Raw genomic sequence first — 8,570 nt, forward strand, 5'->3', positions numbered from 1 at the left:
TTTTAATTGGAAAATATGAAAAAATCGTAAAAAACGAGAAATGGTCAAACTTTGTAGAAACAATTTTAATATTTTACAACTTTAACATGTTTTTATCCGCTTCGGGTGAGTGAGAAACATTTTTGTTAACAACAAAACTCATGTCAAATTGTTCAAAAGTAGAAAACAGATACAGTCGTGTTGGGAGTTAGACGAGAAGTAAGATGCCTCAAGAGAGACAGTTACAAAATTATTGAGATATGGACCTTATTGTTTTGATTTTTGGATTATTATTTGTTGGAAAAATATCGAATTTCGGTTTAAGGGCAATTTTGCCTGATAAATAATCCATTATATAATTTTTGTAATGAGATATTTCCTACATTTTAATTTAAATTTCAGAAAAAATTTAAAAAAAAATGAAAATATTTTATGAAAAATATTTTTTTATTCCTAATAAATTAATTATTTAATTTAAAATTAGGTTTGAAAATTATTTAATAATTATTTTATTTAATTTATTAAATTATTAATTTAAATTTTATTTTTTTAAATAAAATTGATTATTTTTTTTAAATTGGATTTAATTTTTTAGTTTTCATTTTCTAAAATATTTTTATAATTTATAGCAAAAAATTAGTATTTTCTAAAATATAACACAAAATATCGCCAAAAATGGAATAAAATATTTATTTAATTTAATTAAAAATAATTAAAATTTATAATAAATTCAAATTTTACAAAATCCAATAAAAAATATTTTTTTTTTATTTTTAAGACAAAAAAATTTAATAAAAATAACTTTTTCAATTATTTTAATTATTATTTAAATTTATCTCTTAATTTTATTTAAATTAAAATTATTTAAAAATTTAAAAAAAAATTAAAAATATTTTATGAAAAATATAATTATTTTTTTTTTCATTCCTATTTAAATTAGATATACCTAAAAAATATTTAATAATAATTTTATTTATTTAAATTAATTTTTTATTTAATTTAATTTAATTTTATAATTAAATTTTAAAATATATTTTTTAATTTAATTAAATAATTTTGATCAAACAAATAATTTACTAATTTTTATTTTCATTTTATTTTTGTTTATTAATTTTCTTATTTTAATTAAATATTTAAAATTTTAATTAAATATTTAATTAAATAAAATAAATATTTAATTAAATATTAATAGAAATTAAATAACAAAATATAGCCAAAAATGTAAAAAAATATTTAATTACAGAAATAATAATTAAAATTTTTAATTTTAATTTTTGAGATTAAAACTTTAATCAAAATAATTATTTTAATTTATTATTTAATTTTATTTAAATAAAAAAAAAATTTAAAAAAACTTACCTCATATTAAATTTTGATAAAAAATCTGCTACACTCCTGAAACTTAATTAAGCAGTCAAAATAATAAATATTGTCAGAGAATATGTAAATCATGTTTTTCTTTTCAGCAACTTTTTTTTTGCTATTCTGTCTGTCTAGCCATTTACTACAATAAACAATCATCGGAAGTCAAGCATCCTTAATCCTTTTCTACTCAACACAAAAGCTATTTTCTCAAAAATTACGTGTACTGCTTAGATAAGCAACAAAAAATGTCATTTTCTAGCCATTTTTCATCTTTTGAGCACGAGACACAAATTTTGGTTGTGAGAAAAATGGCTTTCCCATAAATTATTATTTTTTTTTGCATTCTGCTTCGTGTTTAAAATGTTTTATTTATCAAGTTTTGTTCCGGAGAAGCCAAGAAAAAAAAATGAAAAAATGCTCTGAAAAATTCTCAGTCCGTGTGGATTCATAATTAAATGTTTTCGAGGTCGTTAAACCGGAATTTTTCTACTGTCGTAAGCAAAAAACCCAAAGAAACGACTTTTTTATTGCCTACCCCCGACATTTGCCGAGTTATTCGAAAGGAATCCTTCGACATCACCACAACCGGATAATCAGCTCAAAGGTATAAAATTGTAAAACGTGGCACACTTTGAGGCGAGACATAACTGAAGAGCGGTTTCGTTGTGGTTCTTTTTAATTAACAGAGATTTTATTTAAGTTTCGTGAGAAATGTTATTTGTCGTAAAAGAAAGGGGAGAAGAAAGAGCAACCAGTTGACAAACAAACAACCGAAGCAGACATAATTCGAGGAAAATTCTGGTAGCAAGAGATAATTTTAATTCATTGACCGACTTTTCTCGGAAAAAGTTATCAAATTTCATTCCACAAATCTCGAATATTGACAAGTAATTTGACGCGTGATCACGTGGCATTGTTACATGTATTCACGTTTGCCCGAATTTCATGGAAATCAAATCAAAAAACGTGTAAAATATCACCCGGATCACATTCAATTTGGAAAAAAATCGTCATGTTGCCAAATTTATTGCATCTCGTGTCGCGTGTTGGCTCATTGTTGGGTTACTGTCACATAAAATGTTCCAATTGGCATAAATTTTTGCAATTTTTGCGCACACGTTCGACCAACAAAACTTTTTTTTTGTGACGGAAGTACGGTGCTTTATCAATCTGACGTATCAATCAAATCACCATCAGGCAAAAAAAAAACAAAATTGGAGAAATATAAGACATTTTTGCTGATTTTTCGGTGTCAAGTCAATCGAAAGGAGCAAAAGTGTGACTGACGAAAATAGATTGCTGCACGTGCCAGTGACAAAACCGACAAAATACTTGTTATTTGTATTTTTGTAACATTTACGCGAAGGAAATAAATGAAAAATTTGGATGAAAATTTGATGATGTGAAATATGCTAATATTTGAAGAGGTAATTGAGAGCATTTTACAAGCAATTTTAGATGTCTTCAAGCTGTTTAGAGTTCAGGAACGTGGCTGTTATGGAAATTTAGGAATATTTTCAGTCCCGAAGGAAAGTACATAAATTAGAAGACATTTTGTAGTATTTAATGAGCAAATATTGGTTGTCAAGCGGCTTCTGCTTGAGTAACAAAAATTATTTTAGGCAGAATAAAATAGAATAAAAACAAAATAAATAAAAAATAAATAAGGCCGCTCCAAATGAAAATCAAAAATAAAATCCAAAATTTTTGAAAACAAAATAAAAAAAATTTTAATTCTATTTTCATACAAAATGACAAAATTTTTAACTATTTTTGAGTGTTAAATATTTTTTATTTATTTTTTTTTTAATTATCTCTTTGAGATTTGCTAATTTAGACTAGATTTCAGAATATTACATATTAAAATACAAAAAAATAAATTCAGTAATTTTGTAAAAAAAAATTGAATAAGAATATTTATGTTAAATTACGATTTTTTAAACAAAAATTATTAAAAATTTTTAAAAAAATTTCTTAAAACATCTTAAAAAATAATGAAAATACACCTAAAAATGGCAATTTTTGATGAAATTTTTAACTTTTTTTGTCCCATTGGATTTTCGACTTTTAAAATGGGGCATCGGACTTTATTTTTGATTTTCATTTGGAGCGGCCTAAATAAAAAAAAATAAATAAATAAAAATAATTGGTACAAAAATTTTCCATTTTAAAAAATTTAAAATAAATTAATCCAATTATGGACCGATTTTTGGTTGTTTCATACCTACAGTTTATTGTTTACAAAAATCTCTTCATTAAAAAATTTTTTTTCGTTCAAAATCTTTTAATTTTTATTTATTAGTCACTTTTCCCTCTTTAAATTGTTATTTTTACATGTTTTTAATTTTAATTTTTAAATCTACATTTTAATATCAACTTTTATTAAATTTTTATTTTGTTAATAAAGAACATTTTTTATAGTACGTTAATAATTTAATATTTACTTTAATTAATTAATATTTATAAATATTTTATTTTTACTTTTTATTTGCACAACAATATTTTTTTCTTTTATGTTATTTAATTTTTTTTAATAAAATATTTTTTTGTCGATTTATTAAGGATACACTTTTTAAAAGTAATTTTTTGTTGATATACATAAATACATTTTATTAATAATATTTTTTTTTTATAATTATACAAAAATATTCACTTGTTTAAAAAAATAATTATTTTGATGATATTTGTTTAATATAAAAAAAAAATAATTAATTTTTTTATTATATTATTTTATTGTATTTTTTTATAGATTTTAATTTTAAATATTTTTCTTTGTTGTTTTTTTTGTGTTATTTATTTATTATTGAAAATTGATATTTATTAACTTTTTTATTGATTTGAACTTTTTTTTTTGTTGAAAAGCTTGTCATTGTCGTTTTATTATTTTCATTATTTGTGGAGAACAATCAAGTTTTTTTTTATCAAGTTTTATTTTTTTTTATTTCATAAAAATTTTCATTTCATATAAAAAATGCGTTTAAATTGATATTTTTTATTTCACAAGGAATGGTAAATTAATAAAAAAAAATAAATGTCGTTAATTGAAAAGTTTTCTTTGAAAAAATGAACACTAATCATGATTACCTTTAATGCTTTCTTTTTTATTATTTTTTTTCTCATCGTCTGTTTTAACTGTAACAAAAGCTTTTAAAACGTTTTTCATTGTTACATTTAGCTGTTATGGGATTTCGATGGAAATGGAACATTTAAAAGAAAAAAAATAGTTTCTATAAAACGTTTGAATTAACTTTAAATCCCCTTTTATGAGAAACTCGAGGAAATTATTTTTATTGAATGAATTCCCTTTCATGTGGAGATTTGCAAAAATGATCTTGAAATTCTTGTACGGATTTTCTTGTGTGAAAAATTCAGTTCAACGCATGAAATGAACTTGCATAACGAGATTAAGGGACTATGGGATTTAAATCCATTTTTTTGCTGTAACCTCCCATTAAATTCAGGTGTCAAGTTGCATTTAAATGGTTCTCAAGAGAATTTTTTTAACAAAAAAAAAAAAAAAAAAAAATTAAGTCAATTTCCGTAAATTGTTTGCCATTTTTTTTTCGTTAAATTTCGTCTAGCGTAAAATGTTTACGAAAGTAGTAAAAAATCTATAAAAAATAAACACACACGCGCCTTTTTCCGCGCCATCGATTGCGGTAGCAACAGCTTTTTTACGACAAAAATATTCAATACACCGACAAAAAACGACGCCACGATCATTTGGGTGCCGCGCAATGCAAAGTAAATTCTCTATTGTTGCCTCTTCGTTCGCAAACAAAAACGCCTTTTTATAGTACGTCGTAAAAGTAATTTTTTTTTGTTGTATCGTTGAACGTATTTTGAATAAGAATGTGCTTAAAATGTCTAGGACACAAAAAAATTTCAATTTTTTGTAATAACGGCAGGAAATGAGGGAATGTTGAAATAATATTACGAAACCACATCGCCTCGAGAGCTGAACTACTTTTTCTACCGGTTGACATAACAACATCATTTATTAGCAAGAAGATGAGCAGCGATAATCGTCGCGTATAAATATTTTAACGAAAAATAAATTATTTGCTGAGTAACATTTCCGTTGACGACAGAATTTGTCATTTTTTTTTTTTTGTGAATAAATTTGCAAGAATTTTCTTATTTAAACAAAACTTTTAATTAAAATCGAATTTTGTCGTCTAGACTTTTCCGAGATGTGACCTTTCGATGGATGTGAATATTTTCTAATTAAACAAAATAAATTAAGGCTATTAGTTTTTTGAATTATTTTTAGAGCACAATTTTTTGCTTGAATTAACACTAATTGCTTGAAAATGTGCGATTACTTACGTTGAAAAGAAAATTTTCTTTGAAGGAAGTTCTATTTAATTTTTTGTCGTTTTTTTATTGAATTTTTATCATTTCAACCAAGACCTTGTCGATCGTTTAATTTTTTTTTATTAAAAAAATCATAAAAAATTTCTCTAAAGAGTCACTTCAGAATCTGATTAAAACGGATAAAATTCATTTGAAAAAATAAAAAAGCGCTTTTGAGTTAAAAAGCATGAAAATGTCGAAATTTCTTCTTCATCGACTTTTATGTGAATTTATTGAGAGATTTTTGAAAAGAGTTCACTTCAGAGCAAATTAAGCACATTTCTTAAACGTTTAGACAGAAAGCCTCACATGAGGCAAATTTTCTGCTTGAATACGAATTTGATGGAGTCAATGAAGAATGAATGAACAAACGATTGACTTTGCCGCATTTTTTCCTTTAATTCGTCGCTCAAAAAAATTTCTTGTTTTTTTCAATTCTTCACTTCATTTAACGAATTTCATTGAAAAAAAAACGGGAACTAGTTTCTAATTAATTTTTCTCGTGCAATTAATTTTATTGAGAAATGGAAGCTTGTTAAGTGAGCGAAAAAAAAATTTTTTAAGTTCGTTAATTATGAAAACTTACACGAGAATTTCTATGAGGAATTTTGCGAAGAAACTAAAGAGAGAAAAGTTAAATTGATTGTCGGGGAAAAATAATGCACACAGCTTGAAATTTTCAAATTGCTTTGCTGTGCGAGTAAATATTTACCACAAAATTCGTATTTCTTGCTTTGATGGCAATTTTAATGCTGACAATGAGCGATTTTGTTGCAATATCATCATCAACGCCGTTCATTTATTCTGCTTGATGGTTGAAACAAATATCAAGCTGCTTTTAAAGGTACTTATTTAAAATACTTTTGAGAGATACTTGAGTGTTATTTAATGAAAGGAGTGGTGAATTCAACCACTGTAATATAACGCTTTTGTAAAGCAAAATTTCTTGAAAAAACTTTTTTTATGGTTTTTACAAGAAATTAATTTTGTCGTTATTTAACCCAAATTTAGGATGGTTTATTTTATAAAAAAATAATTTTTTAAATAATTCTTAACAATTGGGATTTTATCAAAAATACCAAAATTTGTAAAAAATTTTTATGGACTTTTAATTTTTTTTTTAAATAAAATTTTAATTATTAAATTATTTTTTCTAGAACGGAAAAAAATTCTTAAAAGAATATTTTTTTTAATTAATTAATTTTTGTGGTTTTAATTTTAAATCTTGATATTTTAAATAAAAAATAAAATTTTATAACAATTTCTTGAGTTTACTGAAACAACTCATTTTCATACATTTTTTGACATGTAATAACTCTAAAGTCGTTTAAATTAGCGTCTTTGTCACTTAGATCAAATTTGATCATTTTTGCCTGGAGAAGGTTTAGGAATCAAAAAATTCAAAAAAAAACAAACTTAAAAAATTAGCGAAAATAAAAAAAAAATTAGTGAGTTCCAAGAGAGATACTTGTGAGTTACTTAATAAAAAATATCCAAAACAGAAAAAAAACTTTCAACGAGTAGAACACATCACCAGATTTCATCAAAAAAATATGGCATGAAATTTTTGTTATGATTTTGTGTTAGTTATTAATAAAATATTGGAAAAAATCGAAATTTAAAATTCTGGAATAAGCTTCAGTGTTTTTATCTAAATTTAGTTCGTTTGGGTATGTCCCCAAATCTACTAAAAAATGCCTTAAATCTCAGAAGCTTTTTCCAGAATTTTGAATTTAGGTTTTTTCGATTAATTTAGGCCTAACTAACACAAAACCATCAAAAAATCTTATACCATATTTTTTCGATGAAATGTGAGAACAAAGTCTACTGGTCCCAAGATTTTAAAGTATTTTTTTTATCATTTTCGATAAAAATTATTATTATTATCGTATATAAATCAATTTAACTTTAAACTATAAAACAATATTAGAATTCATTATTTTGCTTGATTACTGGCATTATGGATATCAGTAATCGATCCAGGAAATGCCGTTAAGGGACATTCAAGGGCTATGTGTTTTATTGTTTGGTCAACTTGTCTGCAATTGCAAAAGGGATCTTCTCTCTTTCCCCATTTAGACAACAAATAATTGCATTTGCCATTTTCGCACCTTATTCTGTTTATAGTAGTCCAAATGTGCCTTCTTTCTCTAAAACCTGTTAATTCTTTTGTTGGGTCCAAAACCAGATGTCTATTTATTATCGATAAAAATGAAAATATTTTATTCGCTTTTAAATTTAATCGATTCATTTAGTTCAGAAAATTTTTTGAAAAACGATGCAACTCGATTTCTTCAATATTCTTTATCCATTGTTTGAACTTCAATTCTTCATGACTCCCAAAGAATGAAAAATGTTGAAAGAAACCATGTTAAAATTTAATGAACTTGTTTACTGGAATCTAAAAGCTTTCATCAATATTTTGTATCCAAGTTGTTCCTATCAGAATCTACTTCATTTTATGTTAACACATCTAATCTACTCCCTCCTTTGATGTCTCAGTAGTGTAAAAGTTACATTTTAGCGCACACAAGATCGTCAATATTGACAAAAAGGTCAGGTAATTCATTAAAAAATCCTTTTGTGCATGTCTTGTTGTGAACAAAACATACGTTGACATCTTTCTCAACAAACTTTTTTTTTTATATTTAACATAAAATCGCTCGGTCATGTATTTTCTATATATGAAAATAAATGGAGCGTGTAAGGGAAAAAACTTTTCATTTAACAAAAGTTTATCTTTCTCCTGACCAAACTATGCGATATTTAGAGAAGGGAGTAAAAAAAAATACTAAAATTGTCAAAAAGTTACTTAAAGGCATATAGATGAAAGCCACTGGGACCGACTAAGGATGCAATTTACCTAGTTG

The sequence above is a fragment of the Culicoides brevitarsis genome, chromosome 2 (genome assembly GCF_036172545.1).
Source record: "Culicoides brevitarsis isolate CSIRO-B50_1 chromosome 2, AGI_CSIRO_Cbre_v1, whole genome shotgun sequence".
Lineage (NCBI taxonomy): Eukaryota > Metazoa > Arthropoda > Insecta > Diptera > Ceratopogonidae > Culicoides > Culicoides brevitarsis.